The sequence below is a fragment of the Ascaphus truei genome, chromosome 1 (genome assembly GCF_040206685.1).
Source record: "Ascaphus truei isolate aAscTru1 chromosome 1, aAscTru1.hap1, whole genome shotgun sequence".
In the NCBI taxonomy this organism is placed as follows: Eukaryota; Metazoa; Chordata; class Amphibia; order Anura; family Ascaphidae; genus Ascaphus; species Ascaphus truei.
The window spans coordinates 198,111,665-198,139,292 of record NC_134483.1 but is presented as its reverse complement, the minus strand read 5'-3'; the positions used below and the strand labels follow the sequence as shown (position 1 = coordinate 198,139,292).

At 38.7% G+C, this 27,628-nt stretch overlaps 1 long non-coding RNA gene across 1 annotated transcript; it reads right to left on the bottom strand.

Annotated features, from left to right (window-relative positions):
* Positions 1 to 2,502: 2,502 nt before the first annotated feature.
* On the bottom strand, positions 2,503 to 8,890 carry LOC142470114 (uncharacterized). The gene is made up of 6 exons (XR_012789165.1): positions 8,621 to 8,890; positions 8,463 to 8,529; positions 8,072 to 8,097; positions 5,600 to 5,754; positions 4,505 to 4,560; positions 2,503 to 2,752 (listed from the first exon to the last, which is right to left on the bottom strand). It is a non-coding gene; the product is annotated as an uncharacterized LOC142470114 (long non-coding RNA).
* Positions 8,891 to 27,628: the final 18,738 nt, after the last annotated feature.

Genomic DNA, 27,628 nt, shown 5'->3' with positions numbered 1-27,628 from the left:
AACAGCTAGCAGTGTAGGAAACTGGTGCTTATATTATTATTAATTTACCTCATATCTTTTATATGTTTTTCAAGGGCGGACAAGTGCAGCAAGCAAAAAAGAAATGTGGGACACAATAGTCATTGGTGTCAATGCCTGTGGGAATAGTGTCAGGGACAAGTATCATTGTCGGAAAAGATTTGATGATATTAGGTCCAAATTGAAAAAGAAAATACAAGACCAACGCGTGCATGCTACTGGCACTGGAGGTGGGCCCACACCACAACGTCTCATATTGACTCCATTGGAGGAGCTGCTTCGGCCAAAATTACTTACCGTCGTCGTGGAAGGCTTGGCTGGTGACCGTGACATTGGAATTTATCCGTCACAATTTCCAGCAGGTGATAAATATTACTGTACTAGGCGTGTCGTTGCTTACAGTTATTTTGCATATTTACACTGCTTTTTATACTGTCTTCACAATATAAGCATACCTGCATCTATATATGTATATGTCTGATTCTGTATATATATATCTCAAAATACACATATATGTAGTAGTCCTACTAAAAGCAGTAACTAATATAGCACGTGCCATTGCGTGCTCATTTACATGTGAATTCTCAAAATGCATAGCTGCAGTGGAAGCAATTGATGGTGGGCGAAGATGGGGAACAACAGGGTAGTACACATGTGTAACACATGTTCATGAGAAATTATTAGTAGCTACAGGTACAGAACAGAAATATGTATCATATTATTGTGTATTTTATTGATTTTACTCCGACAAACATGACATTACTGCCTATTTTAAGCATGCATCAAAGAAATTGCATGTAACGGCCTACAAACATCACTGGCACTAACACATCTATAGTTGCTTATGAAAAGGTCCATTTTTGCTTTATGTCATATACAGACAGCATAATGAGGCACACGTATCATATGTTATGTCATTGTTTTCATAACTTAAACACTGCAGATGACTACTTAGCTCATCTACCATTGTGTTAAAGCAGCTGCAATTAATATCTCATCACAGCATACACTTCAACAGAGGGGGTGGGGTTCAGCACACACACTAATTACAGCCTCATTTCACGGTCAACTTAGTTCACACCATTTGCACCTGTTTCAAGTCATTGAAAGGTGTAGCTGATTAGGCTTTTTGGGGAAGGGAATACCTTTCTTACAACCTGAATAGCACAACTGAAGTTAATCACACTCATTTGAAAGCTTAACTCTAGCTACTAAATGCCCCAACAACTCATTACTTATCAAAGCGTACGTCACACATTAGTTCACTCATATCTATAGTTGAACTACTATGAAAGACACATTATCACACACTGCATGTGTTGTCTTGTTGAGTCACAGCCACATTCAGGTGTGCCACATCTTCGATTAATGTACCACACATATCCTCTACCAAAAACAACACTTTTTGCAATATGACCACCTTCATGATAACCATTGTGAATGGTCATCTCATGATAGTTATGTACATTATGATACTGATATCACTACACAACATATGATTTTTATGTACTCATTTAATCTATTTATCCTCACGCATTACTGCAGAAACATAGTATGTTGTATGTTAGGGAACTCAAAAATTCTAAGTACACAGGCATGTACAGTGTTATTACAACTATTTATGTTCACTTTCACACACATTTTCGGTTAAGGAACTGATGTTGTTAGTTAATCATAAATACAGAACATACAATAAGTGTTTGTTCAATATTTACACATGTAAATGTAAAACTTATGTTATTGTTATATATAGTTGCCCCTGGAGGACATGTGTCACCTGAGATGGAACAAGTGTCTTCACCTGGGTCAGCCAGCTCAACACTACTAGAAGGTGAGTGTATCATTTGCTGGCCATATAATATGTGCTCTTCTATATGTTATGTTGTCATGTGCATTATTTGTTTTGCACATCTTCTTTAAATAGGATTACTTAGTGTCAGTGAAAATTAAGTGTAAGGCAACATGTATTGTGTTAGTGATGTTAATTATCATGTAGGACTTCTGAGTTTAGAGCAACTTTTCATTCATTCATATTTCATACTGAGTCCAAACATTATTCGTAAGTCAAGGTAGTTTTTAATGAGGTTATAAAACGTATGCTAACATGTTAGGTGTTACTTAGGACACAGTACAATTACATAGTAACACAGCATACATTAACATGCCATTTAATAATGTGTACATTTCTTTTTAGAACATCATGGTGATGAGGATGATGAGTATGATGAGGATGACGCCACAGAAGAGACTGAAATACAATCATGTGACCATGAAGAGGTGCCAATAGAAACTGTTGTACCGCCAAATTGTCCATCAACTTCCACATACGATGCAATTGTAGCTTCAGAGGGAAAAATAGTGGACGCAGAAAATCGTCACCATTCAGACATGATGACAGTGCTGGAAAGGATGATTGGACTGCAGGAAGAAACAGTATCACAATTGGCACATCTCCACAGAGTCTTCATTGAAGTGCCTAAACAGTTGCAAAAAATCAACACCTCATTCGAAGCATTAGTTGTTCAGCAAACACAAGCTAATTACTGGAGAATGACTAATGTACCACAATTCAACACCTCCCAGCCAGGATCTGTTCATGCAGGTCAGTTTTCACCACATTCATCTGATATTCATTCACCAGGCCCAAATGTTACCGGTCAAGTAGCAGACATTGCTGTGCAGGTTCCTGATGACATCCTACCGCTGCCATCTGTACAAATTCAGCAGCAGACACCTACAAAGGAGGCGACAAAAACAAAACAAGACACACATGAAACAGACCAACCATCACTTGTGCAGTGTCTACCAACTTGCTCACATGTGTCACTGGGCACAAGCCCTGTCCGTGAACAGTCACTACCCAAAAGCCCTGTAGGTGAGTCGCTGCCCAAAAGCCCTGTAGGTGAATCGCTGCCCAAAAGCCCTGTAGGTGAATCACTGCCCAAAAGCCCTGTAGGTGAGTCACTGGCCACAAGCCCTGTAGGTGAGTCACTGGCCACAAGCCCCGTAGGTGAACAGTCACTGGCCACAAGCCCTGCCCGTGAAGTGCCAGAGGCCACTCAAAGTGGCTCTGTTGTGCCTAAAGTTGGTGGCAAAAGAAAAAGGAAAATTCAAGAGACAACAAGCAGGCCTGTTACTCGCTCGCAAAAGGAACAAAAAAAATAAATGTTATAATTCAGAAAATATGTCTTTGGCCTTGTTTTGTTGACTTCAGATTATCTAATTACTATTGTATGTATGCTGAAGACTGTGTTGTTTCCAAACTTTCAACTACTGCACCGACACACTTTATTAGAGCAAATACCCGGTATGTACCTGGCAGATACCTGGAATAAGCCACTACTAACCTCTGACAAGCCCCGTTGCATTTGCCTTCCCAGCCTGGGTTCATGCCTGGCTGATGGGCGGCTGATCTGTTAAATGATAATGATTAGGATTTAATAGGCTGCAATGCTTTGCGTGTCTACCAGATGGCATAAATTCATGAATTGTAATGCAGTTTATATATATATACTGTGCAGTATTGCAGCCAGCGGGAATAAAATGCTTCAATCCCTGCTTGGAAAATAACTCAATGTACTCGGGCAGAAAACAGTCACAAACCTCAATACACCCGGGTATACCCGAATTCGTGGGACTAGCCAAGCTCGAATAAAGTGTGTCGCCAGTGTATGTTCTTGTACACGTGAAGTTTTGGAAATGTTAACACTCATAATTAATTGTGTTATAAATATTTATGTTGTAATCGTCTGTTCAGTAATGGTCCACCAGGAGCCAGTTGCTAAGTTTAGAGAAGCTGCCATTGACTTTGCAGCAAAACATTGCATTTGGGTGTGTTAATTGATGTAAGAATTGCATATGCATATTAGTCACATGCAATTATTAAAACACCTAAGTAAGTGCAAACATCTTTCTTGTACGTGTACAGCAGGATTATGTGTAAATTATTACTTACCTTTGCCTTGCTTGGCCATTGTAATTTTGTCCTTTAATCAGTTGTGTGTTCGTTTCTATAACATCTCAGAATGTATAATAATATATATACACACACACACACACACACACACACACACACTGAGTGAGTGTGAGTGTGAGTGTGTGAGTGTGTATATATATATATATGTATATGTGTATATATATATGTATATATGTGTATATATATATGTATATATGTGTATATATATATGTATATATGTGTATATATATATGTATATATGTGTATATATATATGTATATATGTGTATATATATATGTATATATGTGTGTATATATATATATATATATATATATATATATATATATATATATATATATATATATAGTACTATATAAACTGGTATACACAAACTAATACACTTCATGCTTCCTTGTGAAAACACTATTTTAATAATACAGGCCTAATGTTTGAGAAATATCCTAAGTATGAGACTCTAACAGTATTGTGCTTAAACAAATGTTTATTACTTCATTCAATCATGTTTCTCACCATTTAAATAGGTTTCATACAAGGTATACTTAATGCCATCAATGTTGTGTGTACTCCTGCAATATAAAAAAAAAAAAAATATTATATATAAATATATATATATTTTTATAAGAGATATATTTATATATATATATATATATATATATATATATATATATATATATATACACACGTATTTAAACTCATGCAGACAGGGAGTTAACCAGACTTTCACATACACACAGAAATGTAAGCGGGGAAAAAACATTTCTTTTTGCAGGTGTGTTTTTACTGATATGCCTGGCTAAGAAATATTTTCACACACTGGTCTTTGTTAGTTTTCAAAAAAACACTATGTGAACGCATTCACAGTCTAGGGATGTTTTTCACAAACGAGATAAAAGAAGGAGAAATGTTTCTCCCACAGTCCCATATCACGAACCACAACTGTTAACCCAATTAGACAAACAAATCCAATTGGCGTTTGAAATAAGGAGTCAAAGTAGTTACTTTTGTTGACCTTGACAAGGAAAAACAGGAGTTTGTTAGCCATTCAGCACATTCATTTTGATGAGCAAATAACACAGACCTGCACACAGCTTTTGTGCTACTCAGACATGGCTGATGAATTCGTTAACAATATTAATCCCCTTTTAGGGTATAAGTACATGATCTGTGAAGCCATCTTGAACAGTCGCGGACAGAAAGCAAGCACACGCCAAATCGATGATTTCATTCGAGCAAAATATCCTTATTACCAAGACCGTAAGCATGCACGGAATTTTAATTCCTCAATAAGATTCACTTTATCAAGTAATGACTTTTTTGAACGTGACCAGGATAAGCTACAACACACCTATGGTTTCTGGAAGATTGCCCCGGAAAAACAATTTATCCTGAAAGACGGCACTTATATTGTCGTGAAAGGCATATTTATTCCTAATGGCAATAGCAATGTATCCGCTACTACTGATCCGTTTGAATCGATACGTGCTGCAATATCTGCAGCCTCCATTCCTGAAACCCACATTGTACAAGAACAAAAGTACTATGATTATGTACCAAGCCTTTCAGCTGAAATTGCATTGGAATGGGAACCGGAAGAAATGAACCTACCTCCCGACCAATTATTTGAAGAAAGCAGTGGCGATTCCTATGAGCGCATCCTGGAGGAGATATGTGCCATACTGGATTCAGCGGTTGGGTTAAGCGTGGATGAAAATGGCTTGCATTTCTGGAGCGACCAGTTGCAGCCAGGCGAAGAGTTAATTCTAGAAGAATGGTAAATATAACAATCGTTATGCGTTGACTCTGCGTTTAAATTTTTTTTTTTTTTGTAACCACCATTTTCACTTTCAATGCGTGGATACAGCGTAACATTGCAGACTGCATAACATGTAGCGATCACAAACAAATTGTTTCCTAATACAATATAGTAGGACCTGAAAGAGTAGTACACATTGCTGACGGAATAAATATACGTACTTTCCTATCCCTTTAAACATATTAGCAACATTTTACCATTACTCTAACACATACCTGTTTTGTTATCATGCAACATCTACAACATTGAAAACCGGGTCCACCACGTATGACGTGGGACCCTTGTCATGGGCCAAGGCGTCCTTAAAAAGGATTAGTGATGTAAGTCCCGCCCCCAAGCGACGTGCGCGCCTCAAAGCCTATTGGCTGTCATGTTTTGTTATAGTAACGGTAACTGCAGTGTGTGATGCGTGCGGCTCAGTGTTTGTAGGCGTACCCTGGGCGTTAGCCGAATGTTAATTGAGTGGGAGGAGTGTTAGCGTGCGTTTCACGCTGGCTTAACATGACGTCACACGTATTGCATTTGCGCATTGTGTTATCGGCCGTGCTTTCTGTTCAAACACGTCTATTTAAAAAGAATACAGATGTACTCGTTTAGAACGAATGTAGTTTCGTCTTCATTGTATTTGAAATAAAGATGTTATGTTTACTGGTATTTTCAACATGTATTGAACGCACAACGTACGCTTTGTTTTGCGCATGCGCTAACAGTTAGTGGAGCCAAGCGTGAAGTGCGTGCGCACACAAAGATGTGCGCGCACATCTTTCAGTATACAGGCAACGTTCACTTCTTATACATAGTTATGCCTGCTACAAATTTAAAGAAACATTACATACTGATGAACAGTTTTACTTCTAACATATAAGTGAGTGACGTGTGTATCTACACAATCATATAGAGCTGCGTAACGCGTTGTCACGGATGCATATCTAGTAAGGTGCCATCTTTGACCATCATGTGTTTGCTGTATTTCAGAGATGTCGGGGAAGATACAATCGGATCAATGTATGATTTCAGAAGAGTCTACCTTTATATGAGATGATTGTGAGGAGGAGCCACCGACTACTATATTACATATGGAACTAATTTTATATTGCTTGCAGCGCTTATTAACAAACAATTAAAAATGTGATACCCTTATGCCTATATTGCATAAGCACTTAATTAACATAATGATGTTGCAAAAGAGTGCCTCATGAATTTTTATTGAGTGTTCTTTAATGACTACTAACATTTTATGACATGGTGTGTTTTATATATAACAACCATTCCCACTCTGCTAACACATTTGTGTATTCTAATATGTAATGGAACGTATGACTGTCGAAACTATGTAACAATAATAATAATAATATGAGCATGTTCATGTATAGGGCTGCTAGTTGTACGCAGCGATTTACAGACACATGTTTCAGCCTGAGGTCCCTGGCCCGTGGAACGTACAAATGTTTTTTTGCCGCATGAGGCACAGGGAGATAAAGTGACTTGGCCAAGGTCACAAGGAGCCCACACCGGGAATTGAACCAGACTCCCCTGCTTCAAACTATCAGTGCCAGTGTGTGTCTTTACTCAGTGAGCCACTCCTTCTCCCAATGTAAAGGACACTTACAACCAAGTAGCCATTTATTTTTAAAATCTCTTGTTACATGGGTATGTAGATAAAATGGTTTGGGACTGTAGCAAATAATGTTACTGGCCAGATGTTATGGTCCCCTCCAATGCATGATGTTCTGAATATGACATCACCATCATGTTATGAAGTACGTTTCTGTGTATATTTCATTAACCTAACTAACTATAGTTTACTGTGTTTATTAATCGTTTAGAAATACATAGTATAGTCAATATGATGATATAAGCTACCATAATAAAGCTGGTGTTATCATTTGTCGGTGTTATACATGGATCCTACACCAATTGATAGAGACACAAACAGTTGTCTTAAAAAGTGTGTCTATGCTAGTGATGAATGTGCTCCCGTAAGTAAACAAATAAGTACAGTTATCCCCTTTTCTCCAACCACCTCTATATTACATTAATGGAAATTATAAGGAAACATACATAAAATGTGATGAAATGTGAGTAATCATTTTGTAATACAATGCACATGAAAGCTCAAGAGTAGCTAAATGCATATACATGATACAGAAAGTACATATATGTAACATTTGTGTTTAAACCAATATGTTGGGTTTTTAGTTCCAATAATTATAGGAAGATTGAGGTAGCCACATCTTATGAGAGATGTCAGCAAATATACATACCATGATCAGTCATACTGGAGATATACCTATAATGCAAAGGAACAATATATAAATTGCAAACATTGACATGCCATCTTCAGTACCGTAAACAACACAGCAAAGTGTGTATTTGGTGTTAAATGTACAACACCATGTATATTTCATGACATTCAAAATGTAAATCAGCCTGGTGTACACATCATATGGATGTACATGTTACACTGCACCAATAACATTGTATGTAAGCATACTAGAAGCATGAATGATTATGGGCATAATATGTGTTTTGTCTTAGCATAAGGAATAACACAATGCTAAAATATTATTGCTTTGTTACCCAAGTTGTATTCACATACACACAACTAAAGTACAATTGAAGAGGGATTATATAACCTGTGCAACAATAACATACCGGTGCCACATCCCTTTGTGCACACAGCAGAGAAAAGAAAGGTGTGCAACCCATATTCATCTGTGTCCTAACAGAAGGTTATATAAAGAAACATTATTGTTAATATAACATAATTAAACTATAAAAGTAGTACTAGGAACATATGAGTTTGTACTTACAAGAAAAAAATGAATTGATGAGATTCTGTCGTGTCTGGCCACCACTGGCTGTTTGTTCATTTTCAGCAGCTACATGGGTGGGATGCTCGTCTACCAAAGCCTCAGCTAGGTCTGACTGTACATTGTGCCTGAGTGCAACATTGTGCAAAATGCAACAGGCAAGGATAATATCAGACACTTTTTGAGGCTTGTATAGAAGAGCCCCACCAGTTCTGTCCAGACACCTAAACCTGGTCTTGAGTAGGCCAAATGTCCTCTCTATAACAGATCTTGTAGATATATGGGCTGCATTGTACCTGTCCTCTGCTTCAGTTTGAGGGTTTAGCACCGGAGTCAAGAGCCACGGCCTAATTCCGTATCCTGAGTCACCTATAATGAATGGAGCACACATAAGCTGACATTAGTGATCAAATTGTACAATGCCAACATTCCTAAATCAACATGTGTTTTGTGTTAGAACATGTAAATATGTACTCACCCAGCAGCCAACCAGGTTCAAAATGTCCCTCTTCGAACGCATGGAAGACTGAAGAGTTCCTCAGGATAGAGGAATCGTGACTGGAACCAGGGAACTTGGGTACCACATGCATTATCCTCATCGTGGCATCACATACCACCTGTACATTGAGTGAATGGTAGTGCTTCCGATTGCGGTACACATGCTCACTCTGACTAGGTGCAATCAAAGCAACATGTGTGCAATCGATTGCACCCAGCACACATGGTATCCCTGCTATATTATAAAAGCCAGTCCTGACTTCCAGCCACTCTGTCGCCTCTGTAGGAAAATGAATATAATTCCTAGCGCGTCTATTGAGTGCATAGAGAAACTGGGTCAAGGCCCGCGAGAATGTAGATTGCGAGACCCCGCCCACTATGCCCACAGTTGTCTGGTATGACGCGGAAGCAAGATAATGTAATGAGCACAGCATTTTAACAAGCCCAGGGACTGCACGACCTCTGGCTGTGAAAAAATCTAAATCCCCCCTTATCTCCTCATAAAGAGCTAAGATTGCTGCTGAACTCAAACGATAGCGACTTACAATCTCCTCCTCACTCATCCCATCTAACAGGTTTCTCTCCCTGTACAGACGCGGACGAGGCACAAGTTGTCTCCTCTGTCTTCTCCTCTGATCTCCTGTCCCTCTACCTGTCCCTCGGCCTGTCCCTCTCCCTGTCCCTGTCGTATCCGCGTCACTGTCACTGTCCCTCGGTGTGTCCCTCCCTTGCCCTATATGATTCTCTTCATCATCAAGCATGTCATAGAAAAGAATGTTCCTCCGTCTCCTAAACAATCTCAACATTTTGAAATGAGTAGCTGTGAATGAGCAGGTAATGTGCGTCCTTTAAATAGGTATGTGATGATGTCAGGTGACATAGTAAAATGCAAGGTGTTACATTAACATAATAAAGTACTTCTGTGGCAAGCTGTGTGCACTTGTTGTTCTAAGTATTTGTTGTGTGTATTCTGCAGGGAATGATGATATTTGGCAATGATGTGACGTGAAGCTTTGTACAAAGATTGCTTGCAAATAAATAGTTGCATGTGCAATGCATGTAACACTTGTGAACGCAAGAGTCAGTCATGTAATGAGACAAAAAGGCTGAGATTGACGTGGGAAAAGTTTTGTGTAACATGTGTAATTAGCCATGTTATTGTGACATGTTGCCAACAATGAATAGTCGTGTGCATATGCATGCATTTCTGTAATGAGGATAGTTGCTATAGAATGAGTTTACAAGGTGTCCCAATGATGAATTACTGTACATGTGTGTATAAGTTAGGTTGAAGTGCTTGTAATGCAACGGTTACAATGTAAACATGCAATGTGATTGAGCGTCCAATAAGTGACGTCATGAAAATAGGGAGGACCCAAAAGTATATGTAAACATGAGAAGACAGATGTACATGAACGTTTAAAGATGCGTGTCACATTACAAGCATTGTGTAATGTAAAGGAAGATGAATATACTGTGTATGAGTGACATGTGTGACATGTGTGACATCATGTAAATAATTGTCGCTGAGTTGAGTAAAATGTGTGATATGATGTGAGGTTCTCCTTTAAGAGTGTAGTATAGTATTTTCCCTTGCCACATCATCACATGATGAGTAATGTGACCCGCAAATGCTGAAAACATGTAAAAGTCGAATGTTATGCAAATAAGACACATCAGCTGTGACACAATGCAGGGAATGCCCCCACACTGTAATGCAAATCCCCCTTGTATTGTGAGCAATGAAACGTAAACAGTACTATACTGTTATACGTCCCCGCTCCATTGACTTCCATTGATGTACAGAAGATGTTTTTTTTCTAAGTGCCGTTCCGGCAGCCTTAGCGATCGTTCTCCCGTCCAAACTGCCAACTTTAGTTGGCGGGAGAAATCGGCCATAACATCTCAATTTCGTAGTGCCGATCAGCCCCGATAAGCTGTTTTTTTTTGTTGAATCCAGCCGATTTAAAAAAGTGGTGATCAGTGTCGAAAACAGGCTTATCGGCAGGCGACTGGCCATAACCAAATTATCGGCTCCGAAACCTGGCGATATGAAGCACTTATCGGCGCTTACTGAATCTCAAACCCAATTTTGGCTATAACATGGCCATATTTCCCTTATCAACGCTTACTGCATGAGGCCCATAGTCTCAAGCCAATGTTTACCTTCTGTAAGCAATAACCGTTCTAATGTTTTAAAATGATCCTTAACTGTGAGCTCTGATGGTTCCTTATGCTGACCATGTAGCACTTCCTCAGTAAAGAGGAGTTTAAAATGTTCCTCCCTTTTCTCCCTACAGTTAATCAAGCTCCAAACCATATTGTAAAACTACTAATGTACGCAGACCAAATAAATATATAAATAAAAGTAACAGTGATTAATGATAATTAGATGTGCAGCAGCAGTGAAGAGCAGAGACAGTAAACACAAAAAACAAAACTGTGCGCTACTACCTAACTACCTATAAAGTTTAAATGTATAAATATATACAGTACAGTGACTATACCATCAATTTAGTGATAAAAAATGTATAAAAAATTAAACCACAACTCCCACAGTGAGATAATTAAACATTAAATAATAAGTGCCACATAACCGTGTTGGGGATAATGGCGTCTGCAGCTGTAAACGCAGGGGTGGCTCAGCACCCCACACACACTAAGAGAATGGAAACAAAAGAAAACAGCGCACAACGCCAAATAGTGAAGCAAATTCAACAATATATTATAGAATTAAAAAGGGGGTAATATATCTGCGTACATAAAAAAAGGTTGGTAAAAGGCATGTAGTGTGTATCACACTGTTTACCACTCGGCTGTTAGCTGTAGATTCAGGTGCTTGCTTCCCTCTGCTGCTGCAGCTCAGTTGATTCTGGGGCAGGACGTCAGTCTTTTCACTCCCAAGGGGATTTCCCTTCATGCAGCCAGGTTCAGCAGCTGGTACTGGGGCTCGGTGAAATCGCTCCTGCTTCCTAGCCGATATGAAGCTGCTCCTGTACCTCGGCAGGTGTATCCTCTGCACAGAGGTTAAAACGCAGCTTGCTGCTGTCTTCACAGCAGTGGTGGATTCAATAGGGAAGTTTGAACAGTCTTACAAAGTCTCTCACAAGTGTCCAAAACAGCACACAGGATGAAATAAAAACAGGACAGGCCAACACATAGACAAAGGCCAATGTAAGCAGATATAAGGCAATAGAATGTTACATCCAACTAGTTTCGTAGAATTAACTACTTCTTCAGGGAATAATTAGGCCATTACCCAGAGGTCTTAAATACCTCACATAGATACCTTATTGGTCAACCAATTAGGGATAGACCAATCATCTATAATAGGTAATGGTCTGCGTGATAGGGAAGATGTGTAGTTTACTTTTAAAACAACAACTTTATTAACAAAAAAACAAAAACAAAACAATACCTATTTAATATAAACTTACATATAGACAAAACCTAGCATAAATAATTAAAAACATGCTGGAATAAAAGAAACACAATATTAGTCGACTTAAAATAGACACCATCATTACTTGCATAAAAAGATGTAACTAGAAAAAAAGCGTAGGATAAAGAAAGGAAAACAGAGATACAGAGATAAATGATACATCCCCTAGGTACAGAGGGGTGGTGAGCTAAAGATTCAATAAAGTGCCCAAATATCCACATCCTCATTTAACCCCTTAGGGGACATAGTATCTAACTTATGTATCCAATATGTCTCTTTAGAAGACAATGTTTTAACTCTGTCCCCTCCTCTTCTATTTACAGGAATCAACTGAATCCCCTTAAAAGTGAGACTTGACGGATCTTTATTATGGTGTATCAGGAAGTGTCTAGATACACTATGTTTTTCAAAACCATTTTTAATATTTCTGACATGTTCCTGAATCCGAACTTTAAGGCTGCGTTTGGTTCTGCCTACATATTGATACCCACACGCACATTCCAATAGGTATACAATATGTGTAGAGGTACATAGAATAAAGTCATCAATATTAAAAACTTCCTTCGTTACTTGTGAATAAAAAGTGTATTTGTCAGGATGTTGGTATTTACAAATCGTGCAATTACCACAGATATAGTTGCCTTTTGGTTTAGGCCCTAGCCAGTTCTTTTTCGATGTAGTATTGCTCTTACTTATAAAAACATCACTAGGAGCTAACAAGTTTTTGATATTTTTTGCTCTCCTGTAAATAAACCGTGGTTTAACGTCAAGATGTGATCCCAAAATGGGATCATTGCACAATATACCCCAGTGTTTGTTAAAAACCTTTTCAATGTCTCTATGAACCGAATTAAAGTCTGTAATGAAAGCCACATTAAGAGTGTCCTTTTTTGTGTTTTGACCTTCTTTATTTTTAATCGTGGATCTATTTTGAACTAACATATCCTTACGATCCATATTACGTACCCTTATGATCTCTCTTTCTAGAAGTTCCTTAGGATATCCCCTCTCTCTAAATCTCCAAAATAATTTGTTAGCCTGTTGGTTGAAAACCTCTAAACTACTACAGTTATGTCTGAGTCTCACAAATTGCCCCCCTGGTATGTTGTTTATCCATGTCTTTTTGTGATTACTATTCGCCATCAGCACATTGCTGGTATCCACCTCCTTAAAGAAGGTCTCAGTCTCCACGGTGCCATCCATTTTGGAAGTTAATCTTAAGTCCAAAAAATCTATCTGGGTGGCATCCACCTTGTGTGTGAACTCAAGGTTGTAGTCATTCCTATTAAGGTTGGCTACAAATGCACTGGCTGAATCGTAATCACCATCCCACACACACAGGATGTCGTCTATGTAGCGTCTCCACACAACGACATTCCTGTGGTATGGTTGGTCGGGCATGATAAACTGAGACTCCCACCTTCCCACGTACAGGTTTGTGAAGCTGGGGGCAAACCTAGTACCCATTGCAGTTCCGCAAACCTGTAGGTAGAAAGTGGAGAGAAACAGAAAATAATTATTTTTCAATATGAAACTGATAGACTCTAGAATAAATTCTCTATTTAATGGATGCAGATCAGAGTCTGATTCCAGAAAGGAATTAACAGCATCCAACCCTTTCTGGTGAGGTATATTAGTATACAGGGATTTTATGTCACATGTAATCCATACATATGAACTTTTCCATTCAAAATCTTTAAATAAGTTTAGAACTGCTGTAGAGTCCTTCAGATAAGAGGTTAATTTTCCAACATACGGTTGGAGAAAAAAATCCACATATTGACTAAGGTTGGCTGACATAGATTGTATACCTGACACAATTGGGCGTCCAGGTGGGTCAACCAGAGCCTTATGAATTTTCGGCAGGTGGTAGAATATGGGTATCCTAGGAAATTCAGAAAATAGAAAAGCAAACTCTGTTGTGTTGATGACGGACAGGGCTACTGCGTTGTCTAATAGTGCTTTAAGCACCCTTAGATATTCAGCTGTAGGGTCCTTAGGTAATTTTACATAGGACGTTGTATCGTTGAGAAGCCTTAAAGCTTCTTTTTCGTAGTCACACCTATTTTGGACTACTACGCCCCCACCTTTATCTGCCTGTCTTATAATGAGGCTTTCGTCATCACGCAAAGTTTTAAGGGCTAAGGACTCACTTGCACTGAGGTTGTGTTTAATATCACCTGACTTAAAATTACTAGATAAAATGTTAAAATCATTGATGACCATATTAAAAAATGTATCAATATGATGACCCTTGGAATGTGCGGGATAAAACTTGGATTGGGTTTTAAAATCAGTATGTTTGATTTTAACTTCCGTATCTATATTACTCACAGAAACCATTGCAGCCTTGTCAGAAACAAGATCCCTATCGTGTTTCAGAAAATGTCTCTTTAGGGTAATATTGCGAGTGAACTTATGTAGATCTTTGAACAGCTGGAAGGAGCTGGGTCCACAAGTTTTGGAGAAACTCAAACCTCTTCCAAGTACGTTCAATTGATCCTTGTTCAAAGCTGTTGAGGAGAGATTAAAGACCCCTTGGTTTACTACGGTGTTCTTTCCCAAGAGTACTCTCTTCTTTTGTGCTCTGGTCCCTCCTCGTGTTCCTCGTCTGATGTAACCCTTTTCTTTCTTTTCTCTTGAGGGGTATTCTGTATATCTTTTACTGTGTTCACCTTCCTTTCTAGTCTGGTTCTTACCAAATCTAAAAAAGAAGGTGAATCTGTAGTGGGTTCCGGTCTAGCAGGGCGTTTAGGTGAATATCTAGGGGAGATCCTAGGTGAGTATTTAGTTGTTCTTGGATGAGGGTCTTTATGCTCATATTCAAAATTCCTATGTTGGCCCTGTGGCCTTGAGCTATATCTAAAGCCCTCAATGTAATTTTTCCCTTTATAGTTGGGATTACGATACCCATTACCATGATTAGAGCGTGAGCGATCTCTGTCTGATCGGTCATTTTTACTGGTTCTGCTCTCTCTCCTTTGTTCATAGGTGTGGTAATTTTGTTGTCTGCTCTTTGAGTGTGCAGATCCCCCTCTTCCTTTTTTATGGGGGATATATTCATCACCTACTACTCTTCCTCTATCCTTTTTAGCCCAGTCCCTTTGTCTTCCTTGCTGATAATCTAGTTTGTCTCTCAAAAATTTATTGTGTTTCGTTTTTAAAAGTTCATCTTCCTCATACTCTAATTTGACTTTTAAATCATGCTCAATCTCTGAGCAATCAGTATCTATCACTATCGGTTCTAGTGCCTTAATCGCTTTCAAGATCTCCTTTTCTAGATCTTTGATCTCACGATTCCTTTCGTAAATTATTAGCCTGATGAGGTCATTAGAACACTCCTCCTGTATTCTATTCCACTCCTGCATGAACTTGGGGTTATCCTTACCGAAGGTTGGGCTTTTTGAGAACCTAAGTCCTCTTGGTATTCTACCCACATCCAGATAACTCTGTAGGGTCTTAGTCTCAAGCCAATGTTTACCTTCTGTAAGCAATAACCGTTCTAATGTTTTAAAATGATCCTTAACTGTGAGCTCTGATGGTTCCTTATGCTGACCATGTAGCACTTCCTCAGTAAAGAGGAGTTTAAAATGTTCCTCCCTTTTCTCCCTACAGTTAACCAAGCTCCAAACCATATTGTAAAACTACTAATGTACGCAGACCAAATAAATATATAAATAAAAGTAACAGTGATTAATGATAATTAGATGTGCAGCAGCAGTGAAGAGCAGAGACAGTAAACACAAAAAACAAAACTGTGCGCTACTACCTAACTACCTATAAAGTTTAAATGTATAAATATATACAGTACAGTGACTATACCATCAATTTAGTGATAAAAAATGTATAAAAAATTAAACCACAACTCCCACAGTGAGATAATTAAACATTAAATAATAAGTGCCACATAACCGTGTTGGGGATAATGGCGTCTGCAGCTGTAAACGCAGGGGTGGCTCAGCACCCCACACACACTAAGAGAATGGAAACAAAAGAAAACAGCGCACAACGCCAAATAGTGAAGCAAATTCAACAATATATTATAGAATTAAAAAGGGGGTAATATATCTGCGTACATAAAAAAAGGTTGGTAAAAGGCATGTAGTGTGTATCACACTGTTTACCACTCGGCTGTTAGCTGTAGATTCAGGTGCTTGCTTCCCTCTGCTGCTGCAGCTCAGTTGATTCTGGGGCAGGACGTCAGTCTTTTCACTCCCAAGGGGATTTCCCTTCATGCAGCCAGGTTCAGCAGCTGGTACTGGGGCTCGGTGAAATCGCTCCTGCTTCCTAGCCGATATGAAGCTGCTCCTGTACCTCGGCAGGTGTATCCTCTGCACAGAGGTTAAAACGCAGCTTGCTGCTGTCTTCACAGCAGTGGTGGATTCAATAGGGAAGTTTGAACAGTCTTACAAAGTCTCTCACAAGTGTCCAAAACAGCACACAGGATGAAATAAAAACAGGACAGGCCAACACATAGACAAAGGCCAATGTAAGCAGATATAAGGCAATAGAATGTTACATCCAACTAGTTTCGTAGAATTAACTACTTCTTCAGGGAATAATTAGGCCATTACCCAGAGGTCTTAAATACCTCACATAGATACCTTATTGGTCAACCAATTAGGGATAGACCAATCATCTATAATAGGTAATGGTCTGCGTGATAGGGAAGATGTGTAGTTTACTTTTAAAACAACAACTTTATTAACAAAAAAACAAAAACAAAACAATACCTATTTAATATAAACTTACATATAGACAAAACCTAGCATAAATAATTAAAAACATGCTGGAATAAAAGAAACACAATATTAGTCGACTTAAAATAGACACCATCATTACTTGCATAAAAAGATGTAACTAGAAAAAAAGCGTAGGATAAAGAAAGGAAAACAGAGATACAGAGATAAATGATACATCCCCTAGGTACAGAGGGGTGCGTGTGGGTATCAATATGTAGGCAGAACCAAACGCAGCCTTAAAGTTCGGATTCAGGAACATGTCAGAAATATTAAAAATGGTTTTGAAAAACATAGTGTATCTAGACACTTCCTAATACACCATAATAAAGATCCGTCAAGTCTCACTTTTAAGGGGATTCAGTTGATTCCTGTAAATAGAAGAGGAGGGGACAGAGTTAAAACATTGTCTTCTAAAGAGACATATTGGATACATAAGTTAGATACTATGTCCCCTAAGGGGTTAAATGAGGATGTGGATATTTGGGCACTTTATTGAATCTTTAGCTCACCACCCCTCTGTACCTAGGGGATGTATCATTTATCTCTGTATCTCTGTTTTCCTTTCTTTATCCTACGCTTTTTTTCTAGTTACATCTTTTTATGCAAGTAATGATGGTGTCTATTTTAAGTCGACTAATATTGTGTTTCTTTTATTCCAGCATGTTTTTAATTATTTATGCTAGGTTTTGTCTATATGTAAGTTTATATTAAATAGGTATTGTTTTGTTTTTGTTTTTTTGTTAATAAAGTTGTTGTTTTAAAAGTAAACTACACATCTTCCCTATCACGCAGACCATTACCTATTATAGATGATTGGTCTATCCCTAATTGGTTGACCAATAAGGTATCTATGTGAGGTATTTAAGACCTCTGGGTAATGGCCTAATTATTCCCTGAAGAAGTAGTTAATTCTACGAAACTAGTTGGATGTAACATTCTATTGCCTTATATCTGCTTACATTGGCCTTTGTCTATGTGTTGGCCTGTCCTGTTTTTATTTCATCCTGTGTGCTGTTTTGGACACTTGTGAGAGACTTTGTAAGACTGTTCAAACTTCCCTATTGAATCCACCACTGCTGTGAAGACAGCAGCAAGCTGCGTTTTAACCTCTGTGCAGAGGATACACCTGCCGAGGTACAGGAGCAGCTTCATATCGGCTAGGAAGCAGGAGCGATTTCACCGAGCCCCAGTACCAGCTGCTGAACCTGGCTGCATGAAGGGAAATCCCCTTGGGAGTGAAAAGACTGACGTCCTGCCCCAGAATCAACTGAGCTGCAGCAGCAGAGGGAAGCAAGCACCTGAATCTACAGCTAACAGCCGAGTGGTAAACAGTGTGATACACACTACATGCCTTTTACCAACCTTTTTTTATGTACGCAGATATATTACCCCCTTTTTAATTCTATAATATATTGTTGAATTTGCTTCACTATTTGGCGTTGTGCGCTGTTTTCTTTTGTTTCCATTCTCTTAGTGTGTGTGGGGTGCTGAGCCACCCCTGCGTTTACAGCTGCAGACGCCATTATCCCCAACACGGTTATGTGGCACTTATTATTTAATGTTTAATTATCTCACTGTGGGAGTTGTGGTTTAATTTTTTATACATTTTTATCACTAAATTGATGGTATAGTCACTGTACTGTATATATTTATACATTTAAACTTTATAGGTAGTTAGGTAGTAGCGCACAGTTTTGTTTTTTGTGTTAACTGTGGTGTGACCTGCCTCTCTCAAGTGGGGAGAGGCACTACCTAAATTTGAGCAGCACTCCCCTTAAGTACAGCCAGGAGGAGGGCACCAGGTCTGGCCCAAGATTGGGCAACCCACGTCTGGTTCCGCCTCCTCCCCTTGTCACTAAATGGCACTGCTAGGAGTGGGGAAAACCCATGATAAGTACTGGCAGGCTTACTGCCAATAAGGGCAGACTGGTAGCCAAGAACCAGTCCTGGCTACATATTTATGAAAATGTTTTACCAGGAAGTAATTCAATTTACCTCTCGTTTTCAAGTATGTCCTGGGCACACAGTTATGACAACAACACATGGTTACATTAAATGTACAGAGGTTATACAGTAATTTCATGGACAGTTAGAGTTGGAAAATGGGGTACACGGGATGAAAGGGTTGGTAAGTTTCAGATTGAAATAGAGAAGCTTTAACATTACCAAACATCAGCGAAAGGCAGCAAAAGGCTCACACCCTTTAGCTGCTCCAAAGGCTGACTGCCCTTGGGGTGATGCAGATGTAGATCTTTATCAAGTACAGTACAAGTACCATACAAAACATACGCAAATTATAAAACCAGCATAGTGAAAACCAACACTTCCATTCAAATAATTGAAGAACTGGTTAACTGACATGACTAAACCTGTTGATCGTAATTATTTATAATGTATTCATGTATAATTAATTAAATTAGACAGATGTGTGTTTCCAGTTGCTGCTGTTTGGTAACATAAAATTGTAAATTCTTCAGAAAGTCGTTTAAGAATGAAAACATGTGCTCATTATCCTGTCAAGAAGGGAAATGTGTGACCTGCAAGTTAGGCTTTATAAGCCCTGAATTCTGAATAGTTTGTTTTCTATTTACACGTACCTAACACTACTGACATATTTCCTTTCAGCCACATTGTGTTCTGAGTAACCAAAATGGGCAAAGTAGTCAATATTTACGTTTACCATACATTTATAGAATTGCATTTATTTCCTTTTTTTAATGTTTGGTTATTATTTAGAATATTATTTACCGTATAAACTACGTTTGTTCATTAAATCTATGCTTTTTTGGGAGCTAATTATAATGACATCACAAGATGGTTTTTTTTGGGTTGTGATAGTTAACACAGATATTTATATTTTGTATTATTTCCCCAGTTTGGTTTGTTTTGCACTTATTGTGTTATCTTATTTGTCACAATTGTATTTCCTTTTTCTTCTGATAATCTACAGTTAGAATGATCTGAAGAATTGTGAAAGCTGTCCTAATATAATTATAATTATCATTTAACCAATTGTAGGATACATGAAATTAGTTTTACGTTTATTAACTTACTAATTTGATTCAGCATACATCTTACTTTTTCACCACATACTATTGGACTAGAGATTCTTCATTAAAAAACATTTATTTATAAACTTTTATTTACATATGTGATATGGTACACAATGCCTTAATCTGGTAGGGGGCTATGCATCCAGTGTATATAGATAGAAATGGATATATCTATAGATGAAAGTTTGGCCCAGATCCACAGAGATCCTTATTGTCTTAAGGAGGCTAACATTAACGCAGTACAGTACATTTATATGCAAAACAAGTGTTCCCTCTAACAACGCATATCCAGAGAGGTTCATTATAGTTAACGCAAGGACTTAACGAGATGTTAGTTGTGTCATACCTAGCGGTGGTGTTACTGAAATCCAGACCTTGAAGTATAGTGTTTGCAAAGGAGAGGGGAGAGAGACTTATTTTACTAGAGATTTAAATTACAATGTTTTCCAGCGGGTCAAATGGCATGATGGCCCTGCCTTACTCTAGTATGATTAATTCAAGGCAATGACTGCTTCTCCCCCTGGTGTGCTGTGCATGTCCCGCTGCAGCACGCCATGGGATGCAATACTGCCAGCTACATCTGTTCTTATATACCTCCCAAAACACACCTTTATACAACACGTGGAGAGAGAATGTCTAAATTAACATATTTCCCAGGTATCTCAGGTGTGCTCCTGCTTGTGCACAGGTGTCTCTCCAATGGTTGTTAAAAGGTGTGTTTGGGGAGGTATATAAGTAATATAGGACTCTAGTAAAATAGGTTTCTCTTTATTTTAACATAGCATTCAATCTTTGCTAATGAGTTAGATAACAACTGTTGGTTTTGCATATAATTAGCATTTGTGACTATGCGTTAACCTCAGGGAAAATAATGTCTGGTAATGATTTTAATAACAGTATATTATTTGCATAAACAAACCTATATGGATCTGCGCCTTTCTATATTTTTCCACTTACTGTAGCTCATGTCTGTTAGCCAGAAAAGATTAATCAACGTTAAATCTGCAGTTCAGTCAATATCCTGCATGTGTGTTTTTTTTTTAATAAATCAGTTCCGTAGTAAGAAAAAATACTTTTAGCATTTTCTGTTTTTATAAAAACAACTTTGAAAGACCAATTTTCTTGTATTCTATTTTAACAGCCATTTGCTAAGGCACTGCCCCTTCATGTCCTGTCACAAGCCCTGGCATACCCCTTTGTCAGCACTGCCCTCCCTCTAGCACTTGTCAGTGCAGGAATGCTCATGAATATTCATGAGCTTCCACTGCCAGTCAAGCAGATTATAAACAAATCCCAGCTTTTAATATGTCACCAAATTTCGACCTATCAATACATGGAAAACGAATTGACCTGCAGCTATACAGTTCTTTAGCTAATTAGAGATTGCACACATAAAACTATTGAAGTAAAAAAATAAATGTAAAAAAAAAAAAAAAAAAAAACTGAACTGCAGCTTTAAATCTATCAGAAATCTTGTAACACCCCAAATAAGAAGAACAATACCTTCCAGTGCATTTAAAAATATTATCAATGGTTTCATTTTAACTGTAATTTAAAGCAGCAATACCCCTTACCTAAAGTGCCTCTCTTTACAAGCTGGCAACCACACTATTTGTAGTTCCAGGGCCTTTCTCTCCACCCCCTCTACCCCTGGTTTCCTGGATTCTTATTGGGAAAACTACCGGCATTACCCCCTTCTGCGTGAGCCAACAGATGACGCTGCAGCGTCCTATTGGTCGGAGTGATACAGGAGTTTTAAACTGCCATTTTATTTCCTTGGACAGGACTAAAACACTGTACCTTTACTGGTACGTATGTCAGGAACAAGGCGGGTATGGAGCTGAAAATAGCACGGTTCAATGCCAGCGAGGGACTGATCCTTTAAATAGAGAGGAATTGTTTCTTAACTGCTTTGATCAGTGGTTAAAATTAACAACAGCAAAAGTTAAAGGCCCACTCAGAACTTTAATGAAATTTGGAGGTAGCGGAATTTTTCACCAAAATGCAAATTAGCTGGGAAAATTGCATTTTCAAAATATTCACAAATTCATTAGAGTTCGAGAAAAAAAAGCCACTGGGTTTTCTTTCACCTTTGAATGCCCGAAAATGTGAATATCAGTGTTATTCACAAATTTGCTAAGATAATATTTGAAAAAAGTAGAACATTCAAAAATTCACAAAAGAGAATATTTAAAAATTGGAGAATATTCCCAAATTCACCCTGGCCACCAAAGAATGTTTTCTTCATTTAAGGGCAACAAAGCCCAAAATCCGGATTAAAAACTGTGAATCGAATTTTCACAAATTCACCCATCTCTAGAGTATGTTTATTTGTTTAAACAGCCATTTTTAAAAAAATGTTTAAGTATGATGTGCATAAACAATTGCTATTAAGCATGAGTCGTACAAAGTTAAATATTAAGAGGTAACTAAATTAGCTCATTTCATTGTTGTTTTAACTTTAAGTTTTTACAACAGGACTGTAGAAAAGTCTGTCGGCGGCAGTCTCCTCCAGAGCACATTCACTTTTGTGGAGCAGGACTCCTGAGGAAGCGTACTGCAAAATGCTTTGGGTTTACCCTCACAGAAACCCAATCCCCAGATGAACCATCACCGAAAGTGACATGGAGATGCAGAGAGCACCAAAGCGATTGTAACCAGCGAGGACGACGCAACGAACCAGGGTTTCCACTATTGTTATTCAAATGCGCATTTTTAATATGCTAAATGTGACTGCACATTTTATATGTTATTATGTAGTATAAAAACAGTTGTAGACATACGACACTATTTCTAGTATTTCTTTATTTGAGATCTGTTTGGGACCCGTACCACTGGGATTCTCAAAAAGAGGAATACCACCAGAGGAGAACCCTTGCGCCAATCAGAGAAAGTATTTCTGATATGCTGACTGCCACTGGGGAATATGTGAGTGAAATAGACACACTTTGATAAATTTGTAGTTCATATTGTGAACTGGTAACACTATTGTATTCTTTTTATTAATTTAATATTGCAACTGAGAAATCCTGCACTCCCCTTACCTGGAAGACATTGTGGGATCTATTCTAGTAGCCTCGATACCAAACTCAGCAAGGATTATGAGCAGTTCTCGCAAAATTTTGGTAGGTAGATATTCAGAAAGCCTTGATGAGTTGGCAAAATCATACGGGGAAGGCATTTTTTAGAGATTTCACGCTCCTGCTCAATCACATCGAGTGGGAGCTGAAAAATCCAAATAGCACCATTTTGATATATTTTGGCTATTCCAGGAGCTCCAATGCGTTGATCTGAGCTCTGGTAATGCAGGTTTATCAAAGATTTAATCTCGCGAGCCTTAGGCTACGCTTATAGTGGTGGCGACGGCGACGCAACGGTCAGGCGACGGTCACCGTTAAATCAAATAGAGATGACTTCCAGCGATCGCGACCAATCCATCCCATCGTGCTTACTATAAGCGCATGCAACGGTGGCAATGCATTTGTTTTGCAGCGACGTCGCGTCGCTGTCGCGGTACTATAAGCGCTGCCTTAGGGTGGCAAAATGGGATCTGAGAGCAGGACTTAGGTAAAAAAAAGAATTTTTCCTGCATCGGATTGATGCCGGGAGTCTCTGTAGCTGATACACATTAATATCAGCAACGAGACCCGCGGCTTCAATAATATGCAATAAAAATACATTTACAGGCAGCTTCATTACCTTAGCGGATAACCGCTAAGGTAATGAAGGGGTTAACTACCAGTGCCTGGTTTATCATGGGTAGTGTGGGTGGGTAAAGGTGGTATTTGGCCCGTGGTGGGTATTAAGCCTTGCAGGGGGGTTGTGGGAGGAGTTAACCCCTTCATTACCTTAGCAGTTAATACCGCTAAGGTTATGAAGAGATTAACCCCTCCCAGTACCCACCCGGTAGGCATAAACACCCACAGCAGGCCAAATTTCACCTTCACCCACCGCCGCTACTACACAATAAACATTACAACACAATACTAGCCAATACATCCATTCATTGCCAGTGTGGCAACCTATGCCCTCAATGGGAGCAATGGGAATGAATGGACACTACCTCTACCCCCAACAATCATAACGTTACAGTACAGTAATGGGCAAAATTACTATTATCCAGCTATGGATAATAGTGCATTTGCCCATTTAAAATAAAACATTATCAAGCCAGCATAAAGTAAATAAACTTCTACTTACCCCTGCCAGGATGAAGGCCATCCTCGTCTTTCACCTTCTCTTTTTCCTCCGTTGGCAGGAACATAACATAACAATAAAAAATACAATCTAATGGTCCCTAACCCCTTAATCACCTTAGCGATTAGTAACTGCTAAAGTAATGAAGTGGTTAAACCCCTCCCCCGCTACCCATCCGGGCAGCCTAACCACCCACCCCGGGGCAACTACCTCCCTACCCCCACCTTCTACCCATTGATTGGCACGGTGGTACATCATACCCATACAATATGGGTATGATAAACCACTATAGCAGTCAATGGGCAACCTAAAAAAACAACAGCAGCTAAAAACACAACAATAACAAAACCCAAACACCTAAACAACACAACAATTAAAGAAATCAAATGCCTAAACAAGTCAAAAATTAAATAAAAACAAGCCCTATAAATACATAACAATTAACTCAAAACAAGAAACACAAGTACAAAACATAACATTTAATTAAAAACAAGCATTTACCTAAAAATGCATTGCCTGTCACTGTATTTACCTGTAGCCCTCAAGTGACATAGATAAAAAGAGTGGCAGTCAATGGACAAGCAAAAAAAAAAAATACAATGAAAAAAAAACCTGAAAAATTAAATTTACATACATTCAATATTTTTCTTACTTTTAGATGTCTTCACCCTCCAATTCCATGTGTATCAGGAAACTCTCAATCTGTGATGCCATCCTCAGCATCACGTAAAATCTTCTTTCTTCAATCTTCTATCTTCTTTACTTGTAATCCATAGGATGTTCTCTCGTGGTCTTCTTAAACTAAAATGAGATGGGACAGGTCTTATATAAGGCATGTGATGTCACATTTTAGGGTAAGATGGTACAGCTCCAATCAGATTGGATGCTGTACCATGTGACAGACTTTAAAAAAATTGAAGGCTGTGATGTCATCCCAAATAAGGTACGTCACAGCCCTAAAACCAGATGGCTGCCATCACATGGTACAACAACAAATCGGATTGTCCACAATCCGATTGGTTGAAGTAACATGTGACATATTCCATTTTTTTTAAATGATCACTTTAATGGATGATGTCACATCCTTTTTTTTTTTAAATAGCTGTCATCACATGGTATAGGAACCAATGGGATTGGGAGATGAACCATGTGGTACACTCACAATCCCATTGGTTCCTGTAACATGTGATAGCAGCCATTTTATTAAAAAGGGCAAATGAACTATTATCCATATCTGGATAATAGTAATTTTGCCCATTACTGTGTATGTTTTATGTGTATGTGCATTACTGTGTATGTATTATCTATTATGAGTGTATGTGGTGGGAGGGGGGTTGTTGGGGATAGAGGTAGTGGGTATTAGGGTTGTGGTGTTTTTTTAATGTTTGTTGGGGGTAGAGGGATTGGGTGAAGTGGTAGTTGCCCTAAGGGTGGGTGGTTAGACCTCTCGTGTGGGTGCAAGAGTGGTTAACCTCTACATTTCCATAGCAGTTCCCACCACTATGGTAGTGAAGGGGTTAACTCCTCCCAAAACCTTTCCGGCAGGCCTAACCACCCACCCCAGTGCTACAACCCCCTTCATCCACCCCCTCTTCCCCCAATAAACAGGCTATTCAGGTTTAATCCCTTCATTACTTTAGCAGCTAGCCACTAAGGTAATGAAACAGTTTTTATTGAAATGTGTATACTAGTGTGTGAGCAGGGGGTCTCCGGAGCTGAACCGCATTGATTTCAGGTCCGGGAACCCCCTGCTTCCCGAGTTACAAGCCCCGTTATGGGATACTGGTATCCCCATGCAATGTTTAAATCTCCCACGTCACGTAAACGGGACATTTAAACACATAGGATATACCGGCACCCCATACCGGGGCCTGTAACTCAGGAGCAGGGGTTCCCCGGGCCTGAAATCAATGCGGTTCTACTCCGAAGACAACCTGCTCATGCACACAAGCATTTACATTTTAATAAAAACACTGCGATCGCCTGTGAGATCTGTGCAGAGAGAGCCGGCTCTCTCTGTGCAGCTCAGATTGCGAGAGAAAATCACAAGGGGGAGAATTTGGAAAAAATCTGAGAGGACTTTTCTGCTTCGCCGTACGGTCTTGCCATTTCCCTACCTCATGGTTTGAGAAGGTTTCAGATTCTTTCTGAATCACGTGATAGCACAAATGACAAACCGTTCGGCGGGAACATGCCAAACCTGGATAGCAGCAAACTCATCGAAGATACCAGAATGAGGCCCTATGTTGTAATAAGCATGATGACAAAGCAATAAAGGGGAAGTCAAAGGTTGTGGTACAAAAGCAGGAAAAGGGAAGAGATTGAGCTGTAAACTGGCAGGTTCCGGAAGCAAATGGTTAGACAATCAGGATACTGCAAGTGCACTAGAGTAAACAAGTTAAAAGCAGATACCAGAAGAACTATCTGCTGCTGAAACTTACTAATAACCACAAGTATATTTGTCATTGGTAAAAAGTATATCAATTGATACCTGAACATCATTTTCTGCCCAAAAAAATCATATTGAGGAAACAATCATCCTCACTAAAACACCCTTGTATAACATTACACTATAGTGATGTACAGTAGCAAGGGTTATTGCACCCGCTGGCGTGTTACAGTGGGATATTCTGTTATATTCTGTGTTATCACTATGACTGGATCCTATTAAAAAAAATCTAAAATATTCTGCATTATAACATGATATTCTGCACTATGAGAAATAACCCTTGCTATATCTTTATGCTGTTTAAAGGGAACAACAAACATTACTTTAAATCTCTACTATTAAGGGATACAATTGTTGCCACGTTGACATGCTTTGTCCGAATGCATTTTATCTTTTCTGTCACAAATCCGACTGTTTTGAGCTATGTTTAAAGCAGGACTTTGCCATTTCATTTCTTTCTCATGCTGTTTAACCTATTTATATTTGAACACTGAACAAAGAGGCATACAGTCTCCTGGGGTGATAACTGTTCAACAACTAGGCTTGAATTATTGGAGGGGAGACAGAAGCAAAGGAATAAAAAGGTTTTCTATTTTTTTTAAATAATGTTATCTTTTTTTTATTTGC